This window comes from Hemitrygon akajei, chromosome 27, assembly GCF_048418815.1.
Source record: "Hemitrygon akajei chromosome 27, sHemAka1.3, whole genome shotgun sequence".
In the NCBI taxonomy this organism is placed as follows: Eukaryota; Metazoa; Chordata; class Chondrichthyes; order Myliobatiformes; family Dasyatidae; genus Hemitrygon; species Hemitrygon akajei.
In genome coordinates, this window is record NC_133150.1 from 12,372,042 (window position 1) to 12,385,987 (window position 13,946).

The 13,946-nt window shown below is 43.2% G+C and overlaps 1 long non-coding RNA gene across 1 annotated transcript; it reads right to left on the bottom strand.

Moving 5' to 3' along the window:
- Positions 1-8,366: 8,366 nt before the first annotated feature.
- On the bottom strand, positions 8,367-12,698 carry LOC140717132 (uncharacterized). Its single transcript, XR_012096458.1, has 3 exons — positions 12,274-12,698; positions 9,060-9,368; positions 8,367-8,942 (listed from the first exon to the last, which is right to left on the bottom strand). It is a non-coding gene; the product is annotated as an uncharacterized lncRNA (long non-coding RNA).
- Between the last annotated feature and the right edge of the window lie 1,248 nt (positions 12,699-13,946).

The window sequence follows — 13,946 nt, forward strand, 5'->3', positions numbered from 1 at the left end:
GCCACCAAACTCCTACTTCTCAGACCCTGCACTGCTTGCTTCTACTTCCTACCCCAAATCCACAAACCTGTCTGGGTAGACCTATCTCTGCCTGTTTCAATCCCACAGAACTCGTGTCCTCCTACCTCGACTATATTCTATCCACCTTGGTTCAGTCCCTTCCCACTGACATCCACCACACTTCCCATGCTCTTGAGCTCCTCAGTATGTTCACCATGGATGTCCAGTCCCCGAATACTTCTAACCCCATCATGAAGGCCTCAAGCTCAATATAAGAACCAATCAGTTCCCCTTCACCACCTCTCTCCTCCATCTGGGACGTTTCCTTTGGCTCCTCCTATTTTCTCCAGACTCAAAGGGACAGCCATTGGCACTCGCATCGCCCCCAGCTATATCTGCCTCTTTGTTAGTTATGTAAAACAGTCCATATTCCAAGCCTTCCCAGGTAACACTCCCCAACTCTTCCGCCGCAACATCGATAGCTGCATTGGTGCAGCATCAGACAGCCATGCTGAGCCTGTCAATTTAATCAACTTTGCCTCTAATTTCCAACCTGTCCTTAAATTCACTTGCTCCATTTAGGACACCTCAATCCCCATTCTCGATCTCTCTTTTTCAATTTCTGGAGACAACCTGTTGATGAACATCTTTTATAAGCCAACAGACTCCCACAGTTATCGTGACTAAACCTCTTCCCACCCTGTCTCCTGTAAAAATGCTATTCCTTATTCTCAGTTCCTCCATCTGTTCCAGGATGCAGCTTTCCTTTCCAGGACATGAGAAAAGTCCTCCTCCTTCAGAGAACGGGGTTTGATTTCCTCCACCATTCTTGCTGCCCTCACCTGTATATCCTTCATTTTCCAAACATCCACGCTCACCCCATCTTCCCACCACCTTAATAGTGATAGAGTTTCTCCCATCCTGACCAATCACTCCACGATACTCCACATCTGATACACTATCCTCTGCAACTTCCACCATCTCCAAGGGTTCCGATCATCAAAAATACTTTCACCTCCCACACTCTCTGCTTTCGGCAACAATCGACCCCTCCATGATTCATTTGTCTATCCGACCCTCCCCACTAATCCCCCTCCTGGTACACATCCCTGCAATTAGCTTAAATGCTACACCTGCCCATTCACCTCCTCTCTTACCTCCACTCAGGGCTCCAAACCTGCCTCCTCTATATTGGTGAGATGGGGTAGAACTTTGTCAAGTCCTTCCGTTCCATTCACCAAAAGCAGAAAATTCCCGCTGGCCAAACATTTTAATTGTCATTCCCATTCCACTGCTACATGTTGGTCCATAATATTTATATGATGGGTGCAGGACAGGTCCTCCGAGATGGTGCCACCACCTCTGATCCTCTGACGATTAATGGCTCATGGATCTCTGCTTTCCCTCACCTGAAGACTACAATCAGTTCCCCAGTGTTATTGACATAGAGTGAGAGATTGTTGTTATTGCTCCACTCAGCCAAGTTTTCTATCTCCCTCCTGTTCACTGATTCATCACACCCTTTGATACAGCCCACAACAGTGGTGTCATCAGCAAACCTGTATATGGTGTTCAAGCTGTACTGAGCCACATATTCAGAGGTGTAAAGCAAATAGAGAAGCAGCTAATTACATATTGTAGAAGTGCTCCTGTGGTGATGAAGATTGTGGAGATGTTTTTGCCAATCCAAACTGAATGGGGTCTACAAGTGAGGAAATGCAGGAACCAATTGCACAAGGGAGTACTGAAGCCCAAGTCTTGGAGTTTACTGATAAGTTTTGAGGTGATGATGAGCATAAAGAGCATTCTGATGTATGCATCTTTGCTGTTCACATGTTCCACTGTTGTCTGAAGAGTCAACAACATACCATCTGGAGTAGACCTTTCGCTTTGGTCGGCAAATTGGAATGGATCCAAGTCACCATTCAGTCAGAAGCTAATATACTTCAACACCAACTGCTCAAAACCCCTCTTCACTCGAAGTACCACTGGGCAATTCTCATTTAGACAGGTTACCACGCTCTTCTTGGGCACCAATATGATTGAAGCGTGCTTGAAGCAAGTAGGTAGCACATAATGTCAAAGCAAGGTGCTGAAGATATCCGTGAATACACCAGCCAGTTGGTCGGCACACGTCTCAGCTGTTGGCCAGGTTCTCCATCTGGAGCAGATGCCTTCCTTGGATTCCCTCTCTTGTAGGCAACCTGCACATCACCTTCAGATACTGAGACCAAAGGATTTTTGGGGGTGAGTAATGGTTCCTCCTAGTTCTAGTGGTCAAAGCAAGCATAGATAGCAGTGAGCTCAGCTAGAAATGAATCTCTGCTGTCCTCTGTGTTGTAAGGTTTAGCTTAGTAGGAGCTTATGGCATTCAAACCCTGCCACAGTTGTCGAACGTACCTCATGATTCCAGTCTAGTCTGGAATCTGCATTGCCTGAGAGATGGGTTTCCATAGATCATACCTGCACCTCATACAATTCTTGATTTCTAGATTTGACTGCCTCTGATCTGGCTCACAGCAGGTTCTGGATTTCATGGTTTATTATGGGCTTCTGACAGGGGAAACCCCTGCATTATTTTGTGGGGACAAGGTCATCCACAGTTGTTTAAATAGGTCTGTAGTGGCCCTAGTGTAGTCATTCAGGTCCTCAGATGGGTTCTGGAACACGGCCTAGTCCACTGACTGCAACCGTTCTTCAGCACCCTGCGACCACCTTTTGGTTGTCTTGATCTCTGGAGCCTTGCTCTTTCATCTCTGCCTGTTTGCAGGAAGCAGGATTACAGAAAAATGGTCCAACCTGCCAAAATACAGTTTGCGGAAGACACAACGGGCATTCCTTCTCACAGTGTAGCAGTGTTTTAGTGTGTTGGGACCTCTGGTGTAACAGGTTACGTGCTGGTGATAACTGACCAGGGTTTTCTTCAAACATGCCTGGCTACAGTCACCAAATATGATTTGAAGTGAGTCGGGATGGGCTATTTCTTCTTTGAGTTTGCAGTTTCGTGAGTGCTTGCTTATAATTGGCCGCTGGTGGTATGTAAACTGCAGTCAGCATCACAGATAAGAACTCCCGAGCCAAATGGAATGCCTCATTTAATCATCAGTTAGAAACATAGAAAACTTACAGTACAATACATGCTCTTCAGCCCACAATGCTGTGCTGAACATGTTCTTACTTTAGAAATTACCTAGGGTTACCTACAGCCCTCTATTTTACTAAGTCCATGAACCTATCCAGGAGTCTCTTAAAAGACCCTTTCGTATCATATCTGCCACCACCACCACCATCGCCGGCAGCCCATTCCATGGACTCACCTGGTGACTCCTCTGTACCTACTTACAAGCGCGTTAAAACTGTGCTCTCTCATGTTAGCCATTTCAGCCCTGGGAAAAAGCCTCTGACTATCCACACGAGCAATGCCTCTCGTCATCTTATACACCTCTATCAGGTCACCTCTCATCTTCCATCGCTCCAAGGAGCAAAGGCCAAGTTCACTCAACCTATTCTCGTAAGGCATGATCCTCAATCCAGGCAACATCCTTGTAAATCCCCTCTGCACCCTTTCTATAGTTTTCACATCCTTCCTGTAGTGAGGTGACCAGAAATGAGCACCGTACTCCAAATGGGGTCTGACCAAGGTCCTACATAGCTGTAATATTACCTCTCGGCTCTTGAACTCACTCCCACGGTTGATGAAGGCCAATGCACCATATGCCTTCTTAACCATACAGTCAACCTGCACAGCCCCATCTGCCTCTGATACAGCAGCCTTACCTTGAGACCAGCAATTTTACTTTTTTTATCACTAATTTTTGTTGCAACACCAACAAGTTACATTAAATACAACCAGTTGCTGATTACATTTTGACTGTTTAACCCAGTCACCGCCAACCCTCATCCCCTCCACCAACCAACTGAAACAGTAGAGCATACAATGCTATTTTAATAGAAGATCTTTTAAGTTAGATATCAAATTTGTCCACACTAAGATTGTGTTTGGCCGTGCATCATTTAATCTCGCTGATGATAATTCCAGATAAGAAATGTCCAAAAAGCTCTGAAGCCATTGAGTACTTGAAATATCATGAAGAAGTTTTCAACGCTGGACTACAACCTTCTTAGCTGCAGTTAAGCCTGCCAGCCAGATTTTGCGTGATTTTTTCTGTAAGGGATAGATGTGAGTCATCACTTACAAGATGTACAGCGGGTTCCATTGGTAATTGTATGCCCGGTAGTTCTGTAAAGGAACTGATAACCTTCCCCCACAAACCAAAAACTCCTGGTCATTCCCATACAACATGTATAAAAGAGCCAACGGTTCTGTGGGGGAAAATGAGCAATATGGGTCAGGAACCAGTCCCATTTGATGTCTAATTCTCGATGTTAGATGTGTGCTATGACAAAATTTCAAGTATATATACAGATAATTTGGGTTTTTTGAAGCAATGGCAGCATTATCCCAAATTGCATCCTAGTCTAAGTGTTGTCCCAATTCAGATATGTCCCTATCCCAGGCTTTCATTCCTGATGTGGGCAGATATTTCTGGGAGTTTAATTTATCATAGATATATGACACTATCTGTCTTGGAGCACTCTATATCCAACTTAAAAGTGGATGGTCCTTTATATCGGACCTCTAGAGAACCCCGTAGGCTTTACAAGCTGATCTTACTCTAAAGTAGAAGAGTGTTTATCAATATTATATCGAGATACCAGTTCTTGCAAGCTAAGAATAGTACTTGCCCCATTAATATCTTGAAGAGTAGTAATACCTTTTGCACTCATATGTCTAAAGTCAAGCCCTCTCGATCTATTTCAGATGTATCTCCTTACTGTGACCGATGTAATAATGAAGAGGCTTCATTAATTGATATGTTTTGGTCATGTTCGAGCCTGGAAGAATATTGGAAAGATGTATTCCAAACTTTTTCTGTAGTTTTTAAAGTTAGTTTTAAGCCCAATCCTTTGAGTGCCCTATTTGGTATTTTTTTTTGTAATTCAAATTTTTATTATTACTCTATTTGGTATTGTTGAGGAAAGAGTTATAATTTTGGAGCCTTCTCATTCACGTGTACTGGCTTTTATTTCTCTTATGGCTAGGCGGGCAATCTTGTTTAAATGGAAGGAGGTTGCCCCCCCCCCCCCAATCATGCTCAATGGTTATGTGATGTTATGTCATGTTTAAATCTAGAGAAGATTCGTTGTTAGATTTCTGATTCTAACCAAGCTTTTCAAACGTTATGGGGACCCTTTCTGAACTATTTTAAAAATCTTTGAATTGTTATTAAAATATAGGATCTGGGCTATTATTATAAAACACTATATGGTACTCTTTTCATTCCCGTTTTCTTTTTACCAACCAGCTTTGTCTTGGGAGGGGGTGTAGATTTATTTTATAATAAACTTAAACATGCTACTGTATTACATCATTCAATTTATTTTATTTGATTAATTATCAATTGGGATACAGTGATTGTATCAGTGTGATTTCTATATAGTGCATTTTGTGCTATCTTATGTTGATTTATAAGTATCCTTATGAATTCTGTATTTGTGTATATGAAATTTAATAAAAATATTGGAAAAAGAAAAATAACTTTTGCGCCGATTGGGTGACCAGGCGCTTTGCTGTCTCCATGAGTGTTCCACAAAGCTGCAAGGAAAGCATGAGGCCTGCAGAATGACAATTGAAATTTACATCACCTGGCCTTTCCCAACAATGACTGTGAACAAGCCATAGCCATAGCCCTAACAAGCTAAAGTCTGAGACCTTGGTAAAAGCTGTCTGAGAGCTCAAATCTCTTGGGATGCCCAAACCTTTGCATGGTGCTCCTCTCCTTTCTTTTCATTCTAATATTGTACAAAAAAAAAACACTAATATTGCTTAAAATGTTGAAAAAAATGTTTCATCTTTAACTTTATGACTTCTGGAAATCAGTTCATCTTCTACTCTCTTAACTATTCACAGTACATTAATTTTGATCAGGGGTGCCTCAACTTCCACGCCGCTGTACGATTTATATAATTGGAATGTCTTGACCCTTAAAGTGCTTTCCCCACCTGACAGGGAGTGTTGGTGAAGGTGGGATGTTGAGTACAGGTACAAGGTATAAGGTGGATGGATGGCAAGCATGCACAGGAGCAGGAATCTGTGATGGCTGTGTGTATGCCAAATGGTGTTGTGAAGCTGGGCACTTGTTGGAAGCTGAATGGCACTTACTGGATATGCAGCTCCTAGGCCTCCCCATTATTCCCAGAGGGTGGCGTCCTTGATATGAGGTGCCATATGTATGCCATCTAGTGCTCTGGGTGAACACCTTGCCCATGCTGGTTGGTAAGAGGGCTATTACAAAGGAAGAGTATTTTGACTGATTGCCTTTCTCAGCATGGTACAGCCAGACTGTACTGGGAACTGATTCTGATGGCCTTGTATTACCTGCTCAGAAAGGAAGGTGACACTTGAACTGTTATTGGTCAAGAATGCTGCACCTACATTCCTGATGGGTAACATTACTGTGTGATCACATCTAAGAGTCAGTGTATAAAATGAAGTGAGAGACCACCTCAATGGGCATTACAAAAAAATACACTAATATTGCTTAAAATGTTGAAAAGAATGTTTCATCTTTAACTTTATGACTTCTGGAAATCAGTTCATCTTCTACTCTCTTAACTATTCACAGTACATTAATTTTGATCATGAGTGCCTAAACTTCCATGCCACTGTACGATTTATATAATTGGAATGTCTTGACCCTTAAAGTCAAGATGGCGGCGACCAAGATGGCCACCCCCATGCCTCGCACGAGGCAGTGGCTGGTGGCCTTTTGGAGCAAAGGAAGGCTGGAGGACGACTGTAGAATATTGGGGGTAACAACTGGGCTTACAGCACTGTGGATTGTACTTGTGTTTCATGTATAATTTAGTTGGGAGTTCATGAGATTCTTTATTATTAAGAATAATAATTCTTTAATAATAATTATTTATTATCAGAACTCCTAGTTTTGATTAGGAGTTTGAGGACATCTGGTTTGTCACCTAAAACACTCAAAAACTTCTTCAGATTGTTATAAGTGATGAACAGACCTGATGGTCAATGGGGTGTAGAGTTAACCATTCCCAACCCCCCCCCCCACCCTCCTGAGAACTATGAACTATTCCTGTTGCTATGCTGCTATTGAGAGAGAGAGATAAAGCCCAGGCAAGAACATCTGCTACAGATAAGAGGGGAGAGAGAGACTGTTGATTTACTGTATTATGACTCTTCTTGGATTATTTTCCTTCCACTACAAGGACTTTACTTTGCTTGTTAACATTCCTCAGGAGACAGCAGGAGTGGCCTGATTTGATGGACACAGTCATTCAGAGTTGATGGATAGCTGAGACCCCGTGAGTGGGGATAAAAGACAGGTCTGGACAGACACACCAGTGGACACTGATTGAGTGTTGGGAACCCACAGAAAGGTGGAGGCTTTGGAGACCGAACCAGGAGATCGGTCAGTAAAGCTCACAGTGTTACAGCAGGGCCGGTAGGGACTTGTGTGTGTGTCCACTCATGCCAGAGTGATGAGTCCATCACAGAAGAATGGTCTAGCTGAAGACCAGAGGGGTCATAACTGAATGGCCACAACAAGATGGATTAAGAAAGCCACAAAAGGTTTGCCTGCCGCAGCTGTAGCTGTCACCTCTCGCTCGCTCTCTCTCTCTCTCTCTCCAACGATTTCAACACAACCATAACCACCTCAGCATTTATGAACTGAACTCTATACTTTCCTATGACAATTCATTTACCCCTAGACATCGATAGAGCTTGTTTATTATTGATTATTATTATTCCTACACTTTTAGGTTTATCACTGCTAACTTGTTTTATATGTATATTTGCATTTTTGATATTGTATTGTGTAGTTTACTAATAAACACCTTTAGTTTGGTACCACCAGACTCCAACGGATTCTTCTTTCTCTGCTGGTCAGACACCCAGTTACGGGGTACGTAACAAGATGCACAGTGGAGAAAATTCTGACAGGCTGCTTCAGCGTCTGGTATGGGGGAGCGCTACCACACAGGATCAAAACAAGCTACAGAAAATTGTAAAATGAGTCACTCCATCAGAGGTGCTAGCCTCTGTAGCATACCAAGACATTTTTAAGAAGCACTGCTTCAGAAAGGTGTCATCCAGTATTAAGGAACCCCATCACCCAGGCATGCCCTCTTCTCATTGTTAATGTCCACAAGGAGGTACAGAGACCTGAAGGTACACACTCAGCCATTCAGGAACAGCTTCTTCCCCTCTGCCATCAGATTTTTAAATGTTTATTGAACCAATGAAGACAACATCACTTTTTTATTATGTCTTTGCATTATTTTTAAATACTTTATATATATTTACTGTAATCAATTATTTTTCGATAGCTTTTATCATGTATTGCATTGTACTGCGGCCACTAAGTTAACACATCTCACGACACATGCTAGTGATGTGAAACCTGATTCTGAAACTATAAAAACATTCCAGTATGTTATGTAGGACTAGTTGTTAATATCCCTTACTTGCACTCCTGAGACATGCTGCCTGGAATGTGCGGGGTAGCCAAGCGAGTGGTGGCATCTTCTGGGTTATCAAGTGCGTGCCCTCTTTCCTCATTGTTTCGCTGATAGGCCGACACCTCCAGAGGGTTCAGCAATGAATGCTGGCGGCCCAGGCTCACCTCCTTGATGCCACTTGGGCGCCCAGATGGAATCCCTTCTCTTCATCCAGAGCCACTGACTACCCTTTTCAGCAGCTCTAGAGAGGTATTTGACTGCCTGTCAGTGTGTCTTCCCTCACTCTCCTAACTCCCAGAGTACCCTCAATGTTGATCTAGCTACATATTCTCTGCAGCCTACTTCGACCAGTCACATCCTTGCTTTCCAGCTGCCACGTTGCTGCATATAACCTATAACATATTAAAACATCCATATTAATTATATCAAAGATATTGACAACCACTGCATTATTGTTTTATGTAAAGAAACGTCACTTGGATGGGAGTTTATTCCCATGTGCCTACTACCTTTGCTCTTCCACACGAGGTGGGAGTAGACTGGGGGGCTGCCGTCAGTGAAGATATTGGGTGAAGTGGCACCCTCCCTCTGTGGTGTACCCCCTGGCACAGACCACAAACGACGTTGGTCCAGTCGCACTCTCCTGTTGATGTTGCAGTCTCTCTTCTTGAGTTTGGTGAAGACATAGATCCAGTGGCAGGCCTCTGTGCCATTGATGGTCACCAGGTCCATGTTTTCATTCCTGCCTTTGAAGTCATACCACTGCATGACCTCCGACTGATGACCTGGCTTCAACTCCTGCATGTCGTAAATCAATACTGCAGGGATTCAGGGATGGGGGTGGGGGGAGGAGGAGAAAAACAACAGCAGAGATCAGAATAGGAGTTTCAGGTTCATAAAGATAAGAGATTCTGCTGGTCCTGGAAATTCAGAGTAACACACTATTTGCTCATTATTTATTTAGAAATATAGCACAGAGTCGGTCCTTCTGTCCCAATGAGCAGCACTGCCCAACAGCCCACCTATTGAACTCTAGCCGAATCACTGGACAATTTACAATGACCAGTTATGTTTCTGTAGCACAAATTCTTCTCTATTTGTGATGATGAGAGTCTCTGTCAGTCAGAGTTGACCATGGATATCATGTCTTCACTATCTAGGTACAGAACTCTGGGTGGTATATGGAAAGCAGGCTGTAGCAAACTCCCCCTCTCCACGCATCTGATGAATTCAAAGGAACGGCACAGACCAATACAGTTTGGTACCAGCAGCATCACAGGAGTTACTAGCACTGAACTCAATGGAAGACTGCCTTAGGGGAATCCTGCTCCACTTTACTCTGGCTTCTGCACACTTCCTTTTCAATTCTGACGAAGGATCTCAGCCTGAAATGTTGACTCTATATTCCAATCTACTGATGCCACCTGACCTGCTGAGTTCCTGCAGCATATGGTGTGTTATGCTTTTTTAAACAGTGATGGCTGCATTGTAAACAAATATCAAATTAGTTTACACCCAGAATCTCAGCAAACACGGAAATAAACAATCAATTCAACATAATAAACAGCAGCAAAATGACTGCCTTTGGCCCATCAGACCTGCTCCACCATTCCATCATGAGTAATTTATTAATCATCTCAATCCCATTCTACTGCATTCTCCCCATCACCTTGGACACCCTTACTAATCAAGAACCCATCAGTCTCCACTTCAAATATTCCCAATACATCAACCTACACTACCATCTGTGGAAATGAATTCCTTCCATTCACCACCCTCTAGCTAAAGAAATTCCATTTCCTCTGTCGTAAAGGGATGTCTCTCAATTCTGAGTATGTGCCCACTTGTCCTGGTCTCTTCAACTATTGGAAACATATTCTCCACGTCCACGAGATCTAGCCTTCCAATATTCAAGAGTTCTAAATAAGATACCCCCTCATTCTTCTAAACTCCAGTCAGTACAAGCCCTGAGCCATCAAGTGCTCTTCATATGTTAATCTACTCATTCCCAGGATCATTCTAGTGAACTTCCTCTCGACCCTTTCCCATGCCAGCACATTCTTACTTATATAAAGGCCCCAAAACAGCTCACAACACTCAAGAGCAGTCCGACCAATGCCTTGTGAAGCCATAGCATTACACTTATAATTTTATATTGCAGTCCTCTTGAAATGAATGCTAACATTGCATTTGCTTTCCTTACCTCTGACTCAAGTCTGCAAGTTACTGGAAGAAACTGGTCCTGGTACCTCCTCATTGAGTCATTCCCTACTCAGTTGAACATGCTTACCAAAACCTGTTTCAATCAAACAAGCGTTCAGAATCCCATCAATTAGTTATCAGCTGGGTTATCACTTTGCAGTGCCAAACATCATAATTGGGGTTTGATTCCCATGAATGTCTGTAAGGATTTTGTATGACTGGAATAGTTCCTTCTGGGTGCTATTTAAACCATTTAGAAATTCTCTCCTCCCTCATTTGAAAGATATCCGGGTTCAGGTTAGTGAAAGATAGGCGTACTATGTTGGTCTGAGAACTGTGGCAACAACTGTGGGATGTCCCCTGCGTGCCCACCGCCACAGCCCCTACCACATCCTTGGACTGTGCTGGACCCTGACACAAATTCAGGCATTTCACTGACCGTTTCAATGTCCATGTGATAATTTAAGCTAATCTTTAAAAGGACATCCTAGATTGCTTCACAGAGAGATAAAAAGAGAGGAGGCAGCCAAGAAAGAGATGGCAATCAGAAAGATGAATTCAGCACTACCAAAGAACAGAATCAGCGTTCATTTTTGAGTCAGTCTTTTCTACTTAATAATACTGTTTAAACTTGAATTACACTCAATGGCCACTATATAAGGTACAGCTGCACACCTGCTTGTTAATACAACAATCTTATCAGCCAACCATGTGACAGCAAGTCAATTCATGAAAGCATGCAGACATGGTGAAGATTTCAGCTGTTATTCAGACCAAACATCAAAATGCAGGAAGAAACGTGACCTCAATTACTTTGACAGTGGAACAATTGTTGATGCCTGATGGGGTGATTTGAGTATTTCAGAAACTGATATTGTTTTGGGATTTTCACACTCACCAGTTTCGAGAGTTTACAGAAAACAATGGGATAAACAATAAAGACATCCAGTGAGTGGCAGTTCTGTGGGCAAAAATGCCATGTGAACAAGAGAGGTCAGAGGAGAATGGCCAGATTAGTTCAAACTGACAAGATCATGGCAGTAACTCAGATAATCATGCGTTACAAGAGAGGTGTGCAGAAATGCAAGTGTGAATGCAGAGTATGTCAGTTTGAAGTGGGTTGGTTCCAGCAGCAGAAGACTGCGAAGATATAAATTTGTGCCGATACATTAAATTTCTCAAACTCTCTCGTTAAAATTGAGAGATTTATTTATATAACCCTTTTTTTAACCTTCATCTACTCCATAAGAATTGGGATTCCAGCCATCTGATTTTGATGAAATATAAGGACTCATCTTCTCAATTTCTTGATTGACTGTCCTATCTTCAGACACTGGTTTTCTAACTCTGGAAGCCCCTCTGTTGCTTTTGTGTCACCCCATTCCACTTCTCTGCCTGCCTGAATCTTCTTGCTTTTCGGAATCATCTTGGTTGTCCCCTTTTGCATCCTGACCACCCTCTCCTCGGTCGCTTCCACTCCCCAGCCGACCTCACCCCCACAGAGATCTGTCGCTCACTTACCGGCCTGTTGGCCACAGATTCCATTCTCCCACTCAACCACTCAATTTCTGGTCCAGCTTCCTACTTCTGGCCCTTCCTACTGAACTTCCAGCAGGTTAACCAGCCAAAGAAGATGGCAGCCACGCATGGCGACACTCCGAGGACCATCAGCGCCGTGAGTATGTGGAGTTACTTCGGTCAGATACAGAACTGCTGCCTATTTCAAGGGAATATGGTCCGAGCTTCAAACGATATTCCAGAGACAAAGTAATAAGACATCATCATCTTCAGCATAGAGGGGAACGGACTTGTCAGGTACAGTTTCCATCCTGCAGTTAATGGACTGTTGAATAGCTCCATAGTATTCTTCACAATCTACCACATTGTGATTCAGCATGTGAATACAAGAAATTGAAGCGTGTTGTGGAAACAGCTCAGCACATCATGGAAACCAACTTCCTGCAGTACAATAAAAAAGAGTTGTCACTTCACAATCTACCTCATTACAATTTCACATGTAATGGCAGGCAGTGACTAGTGGGGTACCACAAGGCTCAGTGCTGGGACCCCAGTTAGCTGTGAGGAGGATGCTAAAAGGATGCAGGGTGACTTCGATAGGTTAGGTGAGTGGGCAAATTCAAGGCAGATGCAATTTAAAGTGGATAAATGTGAGGTTATCCACTCTGGTTGCAAGAACAGGAAAACAGATTATTATATGAACGGTGGCCGATTAGGAAAAGGGGAGATGCAACGAGACCTGGGTGTCATTGAAGGTGGGCATGCAGGTACAGCAGGCGGTGAAAAAGGCAAATGGTATGTTGGCATTCATAGCAAAAGGATTTGAGTATAGGAGCAGGGAGGTTCTACTGCAGTTGTACAAGGCCTTGGTGAGACCGCACCTAGAATATTGTGTGCAGTTTTGGTCCACTAATCTGAGGAAAGACATTCTTGCCATAGAGGGAGTACAGAGAAGGTTCACCAGATTGATTCCTGGGATGGCAAGACTTTCATATGAAGAAAGACTGGATCGACTAGGCTTATACTCACTGGAATTTAGAAGACTGAGGGGGGATCTTATTGAAACGTATAAAATGCTAAAGGGATTGGACAGGCTAGATGCAGGAAGATTGTTTCCGATGTTGGGGAAGTCCAGAATGAGAGGTCACAGTTTAAGGATAAAGGGGAAGCTTTTTAGGACCGAGATGAGGAAAAACTTCACAGAGAATGGTGAATCTGTGGAATTCGCTGCCACAGGAAACAGTTGAGGCTGGTTCACTGGCTATATTTAAGAGGAAGTTAGATATGGCCCTTGTGGCTAAAGGGATCGGGGGTATAGAGAGAAAGCAGGTACAGGGTTCTGAGTTGGATGATCAGCCATGATCATACTGAATGGCGGTGCAGGCTCAAAGGGCCAAATGGCCTACTCCTGCACCTATTTTCTATGTTTCTATGTTTTTTTTCTATGTGACTCCATTCATTGTATCCTGTACCATGCATTTTGACTGGTTGCATAAACTTCATATATGGAGGTGCAATTGCACAGGATTGGGAAAATGACAGAGTGTTGTAAACTTCATAATGGGCACTAGTTTCCTTGGCATCAAGGACTTCATCAAAACGTGTTAACATTAAACTGTGGCAGCCCCATGAATCAGAATATACCTCTTCTCATTGCTACCATCATTGAGGAGGTA